The 14,606-nt window shown below is 54.7% G+C and overlaps 1 long non-coding RNA gene across 1 annotated transcript in view; it reads right to left on the bottom strand.

Annotated features, from left to right (window-relative positions):
- The window catches only part of LOC140607452 (uncharacterized), a 298,278-nt gene that overhangs the window by 78,872 nt on the left and 204,800 nt on the right, over window positions 1–14,606 (bottom strand). The gene's annotated exons all lie outside the window — the stretch shown is intronic.

Below are 14,606 nucleotides of genomic sequence, written 5' to 3'. Positions count from 1 at the left end.
ATCTTTTGGCTAATTTGCCCGGCTCACCACCCATCAGGGTTATCACAATTATCAGATGTCTGCTGAATATATTAAGAGGACGGTCTAACTTGCTAAAAATGATCACTAAGAAAGCAAAGGCCTCAAACGTGGTGGGGACTCTGCAGAGCTGACATTTGGGGGCTGGGTGAGCTCCAGGGGTCACGAGCACAAAGGAAGGGTCTGTTGCTGAGGGACAAGGAAGGGGGCGGAAGCAGGGCTCCCCGGAGCGCCAGCTGCCGTGTCCAAGAGGCCCTCCGGCCTGCGGGCACTGCGAACGCCATCCCTAAGGCCCCGGGGCTGAGGACGGGGGACAACGGGCCTCCCCGCCCCGCCGCAGGAGGAAGGCCTGCAAGGCCTGCTTGTCCTGTGAGTGGCAGACGGAGAGCCCGGGGCCAGCACGTTCTGTGCTGCTCAGCCACGCTGGGCCAGGCCTGGAGCTCTGACACCCGAGGGCTTACCCCTCGCCACACGCCACCCCCCCCGCCAAATAAGCATGATCAGCCCCCACTACTGATGGGGAAACAGACACACTGAGGTTCAGAAATGTGGCTGAAGTTCCCTGGAGGCCAGTGGCAGAGGGGGGTCCAGAACCAGCTGGAAGTAGAGACCACGGTGGTGGGGCGCCTCATCCCATCCCTGGTGGGGTCGCACCCGCACCTGCATGAGGGCAGCGGTGGCCGTGCCCACTCTCCAAATCCGTGCCTCCCCGGCTTCCACACCCCTGAGGAATCTGCCCCCTTTGCCTCCTTGGGAAGCACAAGCCACCCTGGCAAAAAGTGACACTTGGGTAGCGGGGCTGGAGGGCTGGCTGCGATTCTGCTCGGGGTCGGGTTCTCACATCTGCTCGCTCTTCGTGAATCCCACCTGCACGGTCGCTACCTACCAAGCTCCACGACCGACAATGCCTCTCTTGGGAGTGACGCACAGGGAGTCAAGACACCTTTTTCCCATGTGGGATCAGTAGTGCTGGACACAGCAGGTGGACTGGGCGCTGATGGAGAGCCCAGACGTACAGCCTTTTCTGGGAACCAACCTGCCACCATGTGGCAACCTCTAAGAGGGCTCTATTGTTAGACCCGAGGACCCTTACTGCTCAAAATCTTCCCCAGGGAAATAATCAGGGTGTACACAGATTTATCACAAAGATGTTGACCACAGTGTTGTTTATAACATGAAGAATTGGGAGGATCTGAAACATCCAGCACTTGGGATTGATCAAGTGAATGATGGATTGGATAGAATGTTGACGGCGATTGCAGCGCTATTTTATAGAAAGAGTTTAGGGAGATATGAGAACATGCTTATGAAGTAATACTAAGCAACCGTTAGCACAAAACCCAGGTGTAAAAATTATATAAAACCTTATAAAGAGAAAATGCTTAGACAATTCGGGATTATTGGGGAATGTGGTTCTGCTTTCAACCCCATCCGTTCTTTTCAGAACCGTCTATACTCTTTTCTTCCTCCCCACGCCCACAGCAGCCCCAGGGACCCCACTCAGTTTCATCCAAAGGTGCTCTCCTGTCTTTTCTATTTTTAAGATTTATTTATTTATTTGAGAGAAAGAGAGAGCGAGTGGAGGAGGCAGAGGGTGAGACAGAGGCCCCAAGCAGGCTCCCCGCTGAGCGTGGAGCCTGACACAGGGCCCGACCCCCATGGCCTGAGCCGAAATCAAGAGTGGACCGCTTAACCAACTGAGCTGCACAAGCAGCCTTTTCCTGCCTTTTTGATTGTTGCTGTAAAATATGCAAAACAGATAATGTGTCATTTTAACCATTTCTAAGTGTCCCAGGTCAGGGGCACTAAGTATGTTCACACTGCTGCACACACATTACTACTACCCATCTCCAGAACACGTTTTATCATCCTGAGCAGAGACTCGGCACCCACAGAACAAGACATCCCTGCCCCTCCCGCCCCCAGCCCCGTGTCACCTCGGTTCTACTTCCTGCGTCTAGGGGTTAGCCCACGCTAGAAACTTCGCACAAGTGAAAGCCTGCAGCATTTGTCCTTCTGGGCCTGGCTTCTTTCACTCAGCGCATCACGCCTTCGAGCTTCACCCGAATTGGCGCACCCACCCCGCCCCTAACCTCCACAGAGTCCTCTCTGAACCCCTGATCAGCGGTTGTTCCCATTTAGCAGCTGAGGAAACTGAGACTCACCAGGGTAGGGAGGGGACCTTTCTTTGGTTTGACGAGTCCCTCACCTGCTGCTGGCAGGAGACCCACCAATGGAGGTCCAGAGGCCGGGAGGTGCAGCGACCGGGCCCCTTCGCCCCGAGTTACCTAAGGCTGGACCTGCGTGAGGGCACGCACCCCCAAATCCAGAGACTGACGGCACATTCCAAAAGCTTGCCTCGGGTGGCCAGGGTCTTGAACAAGACTCGAGGCTCCCACCCTTCCGGGGAGTTGGGTCCCGGCCCGCCCAGTCCCAAAGCACCACTCTGGCACCCAGGCCTTGCCACCTCCTCCCCCCACCCCCATCCCCCGCACCCCTCACCCACCCGAGGCATAGGGTGAGTGGACAGCCGTGCCCAGAGCTGATTTCCAGTCTCCCTTCACACCAGTCCTCTGGGGGCACTTGGTGACAGGCAGGACAGTGGGGACTAACTGTCCCAGGAGCTGGTCTCTCCCCACCCCCCCAATCCCCAGGGAAGCCACTCCCATTCGGAACCCTCCAGGGGTGCCTAACTATCCCAGGAGCTGGTCTCCCCCCCACACCCCCATACCCCCCCACCTCGACCCCCAGGGAAGCACTCCCACTGGGAACCCTCCACTGCAGCCTGGGGCGGGGGGGGGGGGTGGAGAATCTGAGAAAAGCCAATCTCTGTAAAGCCGGGGCTCCCGCGACCCAGTTACAAGGGCTGATTGAGGCAGTGGTCTCTAAGCGGGTACCCTACCCCTAACACGCCCATCTGAGGGAACACACACCTGCGCCCTGAGTTCCCACCACGCCCACTCCAGCACCCCCGGGTGGCCCCTCTGCAGCAGGCCGGTCCCTGCAAACCCCGCTCTGCCCAAATGTCTCCCGCTGCCCCGGCTGGGACCGCACGGGGCCTCTTCCCTCGCCACCCCGCTTGCTTTACCTCCGTGAGTCCATCCTCCCCACGAAGGCCAGAGTGACCTTTTTAAAAACGTAAATCAGATGGCGTCATTCCCTGCTGCTAAAGCTCCCTGGCCTCACCTTGAAGCCTCCGTAGCTTCCCACGCCCTGGGGGATGTGCCCCAGCGGCGCCCCGTCTCATCCCTCCCCCGCCCTCTCTCTCACTGCGGCGGGCACATGGCTTCTTCCCTCTCCCGTGAGCACCTGCCCCAGGGCCTTTGCACTGACGCATCCTCCTCCAGCCCTCTGCCCGGCTGGGTCCTTCTCATCCCCCACAGTCAGTGCTGTTGTCACCTCCTCAGAGAGGCCTCTCCTGACCAGTCCCCCTACGTAGCCCTGTCACTTCATCCTGATGTAGTTCTTCACGCATCTTATCCATATCTTTAAAAAATTGTTTTAAGATTTTATTTATTCATGAGACACACAGAGAGAGAGAGAGAGAGAGAGAGAGAGAGGCAGAGACACAGGCAGAGGGAGAAGCAGGCTCCATGCAGGGAGCCCAACGTGGGACTCGATCCCAGGTGTCCAGGATCAGGCCCTGGGCTGAAGGCGGCGCTAAACTGCTGAGCCACCCGGGCTGCCCTAAAATTGTTTTTTATTACATGTTTCCTCTGCGGGATCAGAAGTTTAGCTTGCGTGCATCACTGCCATATCCTCAGGGACTATCACAACACCAGGCTCTCAGGAATGTGCGTTGAATGACAAATAAAAAAGTCCTTTTTGAAAGAGGTCTTTTATTGGAGCGCAGGGGGGCACACGATATCACACGCGTGTCAGGGCATCGCCGTACACTATGCTGCGCGCGCCACAGGTGTAGCGACCTTCGGCGACCATGCAACCCTATTGCAGTATCACTGACTTGTCCCGGTGACTCACTCATCTCATGACTGCAAGTCCGTACCCCCACCCCCGTACCCCTTCTTACCCATCCCTCACCCCTCTTCCGTGGGCAGCTGTCACTTTGTTCTCGTATTTATAGGTCTGATTCTGCTTTGTTCGTTTTTTCATTTGCTTTGCCTTTTACATCTCATGTGTGAGTGAGATCGTGGGGTGCTTGTGTTCCTCTAACTTATTTCCCTTAGATAATGCTCTCGAGGTCCATCCCCATGGTCGCAAGTCGCACAATCGCATCCTTTTTCATTGCTGCGTGAGACTCCATCCACATCTTCCTTGGGGCCATTCAGCGATGCCCCCTTGACTCCAGGTGGCTCTTTGCCTCTGTCCTGAAGGAGTTGTCCCTGCTTACTGCCTCCCCCTCACCGCGTTACCCCCACCCCCAAGCCCCCCTTCTACTCCGCGGCAGCTGCTTCCACCGGGACCATGAGTGTCACCCGCTCTGGTAGCTTCCAGAGCCTCAGGTCGACCTGCCCAGATGCACAAACCCAGGCCAGCGCCGACTGGGCCCGGCTTGGTCCCCCACCCTCGCTTCTCTTACTGGGTTCCCCGCTCCAGCACGTGGCCGAGCCAGAAACTCAGGAGCCTGGAGCAGGTGCTTGCTGTGTCTGAGCTGCCTCCCCTGGGCACACCCGATTCAGCACAGCAATCGTCACCAGTCCCGGGCACACGGCCTGGGTCCCACCTCAAGCGCCTCAGCACCCACCAGGCTTTGCGGTGGCCACAGGAGGCCGTTAGCAGGAGGTGGCGGGATAATGCCCCTGGACCGATGTGACGGCTAATTCTATGTGTCAGCTTGACTGGGCCACGGGGTGCCAGATGTCTGGTCAAAGTGCTTCTGGATGCGTCTGTAAGTGTGTTTTCAGATGAGATTAACAAGCGCATTGGTAGACTGAACAAAGAAGACTGACCCCCCTCGTTCCAGGGGCTTCATCCAAGCAGCTGAAGGTCTGAATAGAACAGGAAGACTGGCCCTCTTGTGAGTGAGAAGCAATTCCTCCTGCCTGATTATTTGAGTTGGAGCATCAGGTTTTTTCCTGCCTTCAGAATTGAGCTGAGGCACCCGGGTGGCTCAGCGGTTGAGCGTCTGCCTTTGGCTCAGGTCGTGACCCGGGGTCCTGGGATCGAGTCCTGCATCAGCCTCCCTGCAGGGAGCCTGCATCTCCCTCTGCTGTGTCTCTGCCTCTGTGTGTCTCTTGTGAATAAATAAAATCTTTAAAAAGAAAAACAGAATTGAGCTGAAACATTGGGTTTTTCTGGGTCGTCCAGCTTGCTGGCCACAGAGTTTTGGAACTTCACATTGTCAATCTTCATAATCACGTGAGCCAATTCATTATAATAAATATCTATCTCTCCATCCTGCTGGTTCTGTTTCTCTGGAGAACCTAATTCAGGTAACCATCAACCAGTGGGAAATGGGAGCCCGTGGATAAATGCCTCAGCTCCCTGGGCTTCCGAGAGACGGTGAGAGGAGCACCGCACATGGTCACTTGCTCCATGTACCTGTCGTGTACCTGTCGTGTACCTGAATGGGGGCCTCTCCCTTCCCTGCCTTGCTGCCTCTGTGCTCACCTCCTGCTTCCCGGACTCACTCCTGCACCCATAGCTGAGTCCCAGGCTTGCTGGTGGCAAGACCCGACCTGGAGACATCCTAGGCGCCGCCCGCTTCCCCGACAGACACGGCCACTCAGGCCCTGGTCCGGTGGATCCCACCCCTAGGTCTGTCTGTCACTGTCTATACTGGTTTCCTGTGGCTGCTGTTAACAAAGTCGCAAGACTCGGTGGATTGAAACAACAGAAAGGTGTTTCTCATAGTCCTGGGGGACAGAGGTCAGGGAGCAGTGTGTCTGGGCTGAAATCAAGGTGTCAGCGGGCCTACGCTCCTTCCAGAGGCTCTCGGGGTGCATCTGGCCTGCGCCTTTCCCAGTTTTCTGTGGTTATTGGCGTTCCCTGGCTCGTGGCCACATCACTCCTCTCTTTGCTTCCGAGGTCACATCGCCGCCACCTCTACTGTGTGGGTCCAATTTCCCCCCTGCCTCCCTCTTATAAGGATCAATGTGGTGGCATTTAGGGTCCACCTGGGTAATCCCAGATAATCACCCCATCTTCAAATAATCACAGCTGTAAAGTTTGTGTGTGTGTGTGTGTGTGTGTGTGTGTGTGTGTGTGTGTTGGTAAAAGCTCACATTCATTCACAGATCCAAGGATCAGAACCTGACATCTTTGGGGAGCTGTTATTGAACGAGCACAATCATACCATTACCCCTCCCATGGCCTCCTTTCTGGCCCTATCAAATCCATTCTCCGGGCTGTAACCAGAGATGCCCTTCTGGAAGGCAAACCTGCTCTGGTCTCCCCATGCTCACGGACCTGGGATGGCTTTCTGCTGCCTGTGGACGTGGTGCCGATGGCCTAGCCAAGGCCAAGGCCTCCTGCACAGTCCCTTGCTCCCCAGCTCCAGCCCCAGATGCCTGGGGGGCCAGGGAGGCTCTGGGCCCCGTGAGTGCACAGAGGGCACGGCTCCAGTGTCCAGCTGACAGGCAGGAATGCAGATGCCAGATTTTTAAGAGAACCCCAAAACCCAATGTTGGTTTGGTTTGGTTTTGAGTGTAAAATCTCTTGGTATTTAACTGTTGGCAGCAGATTAGAAAAAGAAACAAATATGACCCAGTACAGGCTACACAGAGCGGTCTGCAAGCTGCCCCTTTGCAACCTCTGCCCAACAGCTGGATCAAGCGGCTCCTGCTGCCCCAGGCCTTTGCCTGCTCTCACCCCTTTGCTGGCAACGGTCCCCTGGCCATCCCGCTCCAGCCTCATATGCTCCTGGTCTGACTCATCTCTGCTCTCCTTTGTTCTTAGTTTCTGCCTCTGGTAGGATGACTCCTGCCCCGGCTCACGTCCTCCTGCAGGGACGGTGCCTGCCTGCGGGTCTGTCTTCCCCCAGACCATGAGCCCCTGAAAGCTGAGGACGAAACCCCTAGTAGCAGAGACTCTGGCCCGTCGGGAACGCTCAACAGATATTTGCACTCTGAAGACTATGTCTTCACCCTTAAGAAAACAACCAATGTTTTATTTTCAGAACCCAGCCACGAAATCACCAAATTTGGAAGTATAAATATGGGTTAAAGTTGTCCCAAAATGAGCTCTTAAATTTAGACGTACGGATTGTTTGGTCTACTCCGGCACAGGACAGACGGGGGGGGGGGGGGGGGGGGGCGCGCAAAAAATAGATGCCGTCTGCATCTTCTGGGCAGATTCAGGGTTCCCTGCTCTGAACGCGGTTGGCTGTGGGCACTGGGCCGCTCACCCCGCCTTCAGCACGTGGACACCCGCACCCATCCGCACGGAGGTTTGCACACCCCCTTACCCAAGTGCACCCGCTCTGCTACGAGCACCACTAGTCATTCTCAGGAGTGCGAATGGCAATCGCTTTGCTGCCTCGCGTATACCGACTTGGCCTTACTTGGCATTGTAGCATCCCGAGCCCCCGACCAGGAAGGAGGGAGGTGTCACCACTTTAGGAAAATTAATTATTACTGGGAAGGGACACCACAAAGCGTAGGATGGTCCCCTCCCCCCCCCAAAAAAAGAAAGCCTGTTAAGAGAGTTCATTTTACAATAACCAATACCAAGTAATGAAGCCAAAGTCCAGAGATTAACTCGTGCAATCAATCTTTGTTCTAGATGGGTTTAGGGGAGGGGTCCGCCAGCATCTATTTGGCCTAAACGAGCCGGAACAGTCGCTCCTGAGACAGAACAGAGCGACTTTGTGCTTTCCAAACTGTCTGCCAGCAGCACACATCACCCTCAGAATCTAGCAAAAAGGATGAAATTTTTTAAGTGTGTGTGGAAACTGTTAACTCAACTGGCAGAGGCTTCCCAAGAGCCCACGATGCCGATGGACTCGGGGTGGGGGGTGCTGAGGGTGCGGGCACAATGGGAGGCGGGCGAGACTTTGCTCTCCAGGCATTTGCCACACACTTTGGGGAACATGAGCTCCACGAGTGGGGCTCAGGCCACAGCAGGGGCTGTGCTTGGTGGGCAGGCAACAGGGTGAGGCCGGGGCGGGGCGGTGGGGCGGGTTGAGAGGGTCTCGTGTCCCAGGAGAAAACCTTCTGGGCTTTCAGTTGTTATTTTATTAAAGACTTACTTATTTGACAGAGAGAGAGAGAGAGAGAGCACGCATGTGAGCGGGAGGGGCGGAGGGAGAGAGAGAATCCTCAAGCCGACTCCGCACCGAGTGTGGAGCCCGACGCGGGGCTCGATCTCACCACCCTGAGATCATGACCTGAGCTGAAACCAAAAGTCGGATACTTACCCGACGGAGCCACCCAGGCGCCCCTTCCTTGCTATTTGAATACTGCTTTCATTTCACTGTGGACGTGTGCCACATCTCGGTGTTCTTGTCACTCATGCCACTGAAGCAAAGGACTCGCTAAAGGAACAAAATCTGGCACCAGTGTGTTCTTTCCAAGGAGGGAGACCCGGGTTTTGGCCGGAGTCCTGATGGCTTGTGCGGCTGGGACCCCTCCTGAGAAGCCTTGACTAGGCGCCCTGGCTCCGTGAGGGGACCATTTCGGTGCCCGGGGGACACAAGCGACGCTGATTAAATCTCGATGGGTTACCGGTTCCCCCAAGCATCTTCTCTAACCCTGGACACAAGCAAAGCCTAACGGCCCTTGGGAGCGCCCTGCAGACAGAGTGGGGTCATGCCTGTTGAGGACCTGCTAGAGAGAACTAAGCAAATCTGGGGAGCTCCTGGGCTCCCCTAAGTCGGTACTTAGATATCACTGTGAACCTCAGCCTCAGCCGAGATCTGAAACGCTCGCTCCATCGATGGGACTCATCTGGGGAGCAGAAGGTGTTTTCACCCAAGGAGATGAGGTGGTGCCCAGGGGTCCCTAAGCTTGAGAGGCGTCCAGCCCTGGGGCCCTTCCTTCTGCCTCCTGCCTGGTGCAAGCCTGACCACCCACCACAGGGAAGAGGGACTTTGTTTAACGAAAAAAAAAAAAAAAAAAAAAAGAGGGACACACCATATCAAGTTGACAGCTTGCAACTGTCACTTTCCGACCAATTTAGAAGTGGCAGTGTATTCCGGTGGTGATGAATTCATCATCGTGTCCAATACCACCTGGACGGCGGGTGTGCACGTGGCTGGATTTTCTCTCCCACGGCTGGAACCCTGGAAGCTGTGAAGCAGGGCGTCTCACACAGCTACGACAACTGCTAGATCCCCGAAGAGATGGTATTAATTTGCTCTGATGCGTGATCCCAGGGTCCTGGGATTGAGTCCTGCGTCGGGCTCAGGGGGAGCCTGCTTCTCCCTCTGCCTGTGTCCTGCCTCTCTCGCTGTGTCTCTCATGAACAAATAAATAAATCTTGAAAAAAAAATAATTCGCTCTGATGCTTAGTCCCCTCAGCCTCCCCACCCCTCAACACCCACCCCCACCCCAGACTCATTCCCTGAGCTGGAGCCCAAGCGAATCATTGCAGCCCCTGAACACACTGTGCGCATTCGCATCTCCTTGCTCTGCATTTGCTGCTCCTTGTCTAGAAAACCCTTCCTCTCCCCCCCACCCCATGCACACTTCAGTCGTTCATCCCGTAAAACTCAGCGCCAGTGTCACCTCCCCCGTGATGCCACCCTCTGCCGGCTGCTGCTTCTGATACTTAGTCTCTGCAAACACGCCTACTCTGCCTGGCTCTTGTGAGCGCCTTAAAGGCAGGAGATGGTGTCTTTTTCATCTTTGCATCCCTGGTGTACGTGCACTGACCCTAGCACGTAGGGCAGGGGCTCCGGTCGCCTTTGAGGGCCTGAACTACCTGTTCGGGAAGTACTGCACGCCCACACAGCAACCTAAAACTTCAGTAAAATGCTTAAGGTCAAGCAGGTAGAGAGGCTCTTACACGAGGTGGCTGCTTTGGCCTGTGAAGTCACTGGCACACTAGTACCCACCGTTCCCTCCCTCCCCACCCCCTACATCTGACGGTCCCTGCACCCAGGGCCGGAGCTGTGTGGAGGGCACACGTGCCAAAGCAGCCAGGCACACCTGGGCACCCTCCTAGGGAGCCCTGCAGACATGCACGGGCTGCTGCAGAGCCAGAGCGCCGGGGGCGGGGCGGGGGGATGGCAGCCGCACATTGGGTGAACGGTGTGAACAGTAATGCTGCAGTGAGAGGCACCCCTGGTAACAGGGACCTGACTGTGCCCCCCGCCCCTGCAGCTGTGTCTCCTGTCACTCACTCCTCCTCTGGCCCTGGGAGCCACTTGCACCCTTGCACGGGGCTGTGCGTTTCCATGCCTTTGTGTGTGCGCTGAGCTCCCTGCCTGCAAGGCCTTCCCCACCTGGCAGCCTCTGCTGGTTCCCCAGCAGCCCTCTCAGCCTTGCTCCCCATGCCTCCGTCCTTCTGTGACCACCGGCTCCCTTCCTCTGGGCGGGTACCGCATCGCCCACCACTCTGGGGTGGGGGGTAGCGATTTGCTTCTTCTTGGGTTCTCTCCTCCACCCGCATATGGTGTCCTGAGGACAGGACTGGTCTCTGCGTGCTGGGGTTTCCTTCCCTGGGGACTGGGGCAGCGTTTTGCATGCAGCAAGTGCTCAATGTGTGCTTGTGGACACAAAACTAGATATTTTTAATGGTGGGAAGAACATTCTAGAAGGCAGCTACCGTGGCCTGTGTCCTTACCAGCAGGAGCAGGTATAAAATTCTTTTCTCTTCCTAGGAAATATCTGAAAATCTTTTGCCGAAGTCTCTGCAACTGGGCATGTCTAATTCCTGCAAGCCTGGTGGATGAGCAGAAAGTTTAACCGTGTTTAAGATATTAATTAACCACAGAGACGGATAATGGGGTTACTTGGCCAGGCTCCTCAGCAGAGACACCCGGATTTGGGTGGGGCTGAGCCCTATCCCTTCTTTACTTAGGGGAAAGCGCTACCTTTACCACCTGCCTTTCGACCAATGAGAGTTCTCGCCTCTTCCTATCCTCACTTAACTAACGCTTCATTTTAACCAAGCAGTTGGAGAGGAAGCCCCTGGAACTACTTGAAGTGCCCTATGCAGGGAGGAAAAGGAGGCAGCACACCCTTTAAAGACACTCCCGCTTCTGCGATCGGATCCATGGTCGGGTGCAGCCGGAATATTATTTGCATTTTTAAAAAATCTTCGGTAAAGACCCACGATTCACCTAAAACCCCTTTGCAATCCTAATAAGTGGGCTCTCTATTACAAAAGAATGTTCTCGATCAGAATTACCTGCCGTGCCCTGTGTCTTCCTGAGCAGGCGGGGCCTGAGGGAGGCTGGGGAGAAGTTTCTGGTCAAACAGCCTCCTCGGAGGCCTGGATTTCAGAGGCGTCCCACCCTCTGTGCCGGCGATCAACAAACCGCCGGACCAGACTCCGACAGCTCAAACGAAGCAGCTGTGTTTCTCACCCAACACCCTCTTTCGCCAGATGAAGGACACTGATTCATGGAGAGGAGACACACATTCCAGGCCATTTTCTCATACACCGACAAGAAGTAAATTAGGAAATCATGTAAGTACAATACACGAGCCATGCCTTCCTATTGATCACATGTAATTTACATCCTCCAAAGATGTGAGTTCTTGTATTCTCACTCCACAAGGAAAAATCTCAATGATTTATTCATTTCAAATGAAAAATAGAAGGTAGATGAGAAGAATGACTTCACAGACGCATCGTTCTCGGGGCACTGGTGCGAGGCTCGGCGCGCACTGCCCGAAGGGCTCCGTGTGCAAGTCCCTCTAATTAACAAGGTGAACCAGGCGGCAGCTCTCTAATTAGTGAGCATGACAAGCCGGCGGAAAGAGGCAGGCAGACTGGTACACATAGCTGCCCAACAAAGACACAGCACCTTCCAAGGGGGAAAAAAATGCAGATTTCTGCTAAATAACTATTAAAAGTAAGACGGTTGGGGGCGGGGGGAGGAGGGTGGGAAGCACACCTCATTTTAATTCTCACGTTTCGTGCGGACTCCTGGCGCATTCTCGGGCACAGCCAGCTCCTTGGCAAGGCAGGCTTTCCCTCAGCAATTTGTGCAACCTTTCCAGGCAAGCGGGCGTTTTGGCTTGAAATAAGAATCAACATCTTCGTTTGGGATTTATGATCCATTTGTGTGTGTTTTAGCCCAGGAGGTAGTACCTGTCACTTCTCATTCCTAATTCTTCCAAAAATTGGAGATGGCTGATGGGAAACCGTCTCCGGAGACGTCCTCAGAGCTGCTCAGTCCCACAGGACGTGCAGCAAGGGGCCCCCAAAGGGCAGAGACACATGGAAGCTCCCGCTCTGCGCAGAGAGGCAAAGGCTGTGCAGGGCCGCACCTGGTTACTGGGCTCGGCCTCAAGGGAGCCCCGGCTGCAGGTGGCACATGAGCCCCTCGCCCTGCCTTTACCTGCCTTTACTTAATGGCCAGGGCTTGTTAGCTAGTCCTTCCAAGCATGCCCAGCAGCTGGGGAGAGGTCTGGAGGGCAGCCGCCGGCTGAGCTTCCCCTTGCATCAGCTGGGCTTCGTGGGGACAGCCTGCAGTCACCCACAGTGTGACTGTGCGTCCGTGGGGACACAGCCATTTACGTTCCCCTCTGAATCGATGGCACCTGGCAGCCTGGTGGGTTTGACCTCGCTGAGGACTGTGATTGAGCTTGCCTTCTTTCTTTCCCAGCAGCACCCATGGTGGCTGGAAAGGCACTTTCTTTAGCTTCAGGGATCAGTTGTTAGCTAGCTGCTGAACACGACCGACTCTGATTTGGAGACCACACTTAGCAGACACCAGCTCTGTGCCAAACCGTGCGGGGCATTTCCTCCGGAGTAGGCCTGGCTGCTACCGTTGTTTTAAAGTCCTGGAAACAGGGGGAAGCCTCTTGCACTGTTGGTGGGAACGCAAACTGGTGCAGCCACTCTGGAGAACAGTGTGGAGGTTCCTCAAAAAGTTAAAAATAGAGCTACCCTATGACCCAGCAATTGCACTGCTGGGGATTTACCCCAAAGATACAGATGCAGTGAAATGCCGGGACACCTGCACCCCGATGTTCACAGCAGCAATGTCCACAATAGCCAAACTGTGGAAGGAGCCTCGATGTCCTTCGACAGATGGATGGATAAAGACGATGTGGTCTATATACACACTGGAATATTAGCCATCAGAAAGGATGAATACCCACCATTTGCTTTGACGTGGAAGGAACTGGAGGGTATTATGCTGAGTGAACTAACTCAATCAGAGAATGACAATCATCATATGGTTTCACTCATACGGAGAATATAAGAAATAGTGAAAGGGATTCTAAGGGAAAGGAGGGGAACTGAGTGGGAAAAATTAGAGAGGGAGACAACTCTCCCTAAAATGAACAAAAGGTTGCGGAAGGGAAGGTGGGCAGGGGGACAGGGTAACCGGGTGATGGGCACTGAGGAGGGCACGTGATGGGATGAGCACTGGGTGTTATATGTTGGCAAATCGAACTCCAACAAAAACAAATGAAAAAAATTAAAAAATAAAAAATAAAGTTCTGGAAACAGGGCATTAGGGGGTGGAAAAGTGTGCCATGGGTCCTTCAGAAAATGCCTCTGGAAGTGGACAGTGAACTCTGGGTTTACACCCCAACCTGCACTTCTCTCCCCTCTCCTTCCTCAGACTCATCGACTGGCAAACCAAAAGATGTCCCTTCACGAAACTCCCTGCATTTCTTAAGCAAAGACCACACACAAGGGTAAATTCTAAGACCCGTGAGCCATCCCACAGTTCTTTGCAATGGACAGTCGATCTGCCCCTCTCTAGAGGGAAATAAGAAGGATGGGTTTAGAAACGTGGGGACCCTCGGAAGGGCAGCCCTCCCTTCTCCACACCATCACTTGCCCTGAAAGACCGAAGCTAAAAAAATAAATAAATAAAAAAAAAAAAAAAAAAAAAAAAAAAAAAGACCGAAGCTTGCGAAAGATTATTTCAGGGCAGACATATGTGAAAAAGATCTGTGTAGCAGTCAGGAGAAAGGGGGCCAGGCAAAAGAAGGCAAAGGGACACCAGGGCCGACTGGGGAGACACACCTGTTCCCCTCCCAGTTTACCTGTGGGAGGCAGCTGTGGGCCACAGCAGCTCCCGGTTTAACCTTTCTGCAGGCTTCTCTCTGCATCCAAACACTCTTCCACATGCTCTCTCTTTCCTGCTGCAACTCTTCGTTCACGATCAGGTTTAGCTATGTAGCCTCTCATCCTCAGCACTGAAGAGTTTCTGGCACAGACCGGCCCACGAGGACAACGGTGGCCGCGGGGACAGTCAGGCCAGCATTTCTCCCTGGCCCTCCCATGCTTCCCCACCAGCTCCCCCCATAGAGGCCATCATAGGCCACCTCCCGGGGCCCCCTCTTCCACAAAGCTTTCCTGATCACCCTCATCACCAACTCTGAATCCCGTGGGGGATCCAATGGCACCTCCTTGACACTTGTCATATTTAGCTTCACACAATATTGCCATCCATGCAGCAGAACAAAATTATCCTTTCAGCCAAGTGAGACCTGGGCTCAAACTCTGCCTCTATCAACTTCCGGCCACAACGCTTTATTGATGTTTACATCCAT

Source organism: Canis lupus, chromosome 1 (genome assembly GCF_048164855.1).
Source record: "Canis lupus baileyi chromosome 1, mCanLup2.hap1, whole genome shotgun sequence".
Lineage (NCBI taxonomy): Eukaryota > Metazoa > Chordata > Mammalia > Carnivora > Canidae > Canis > Canis lupus.
Note: the sequence above shows the minus strand (reverse complement) of the source record. Positions and strands in the feature narration are given on the sequence as shown.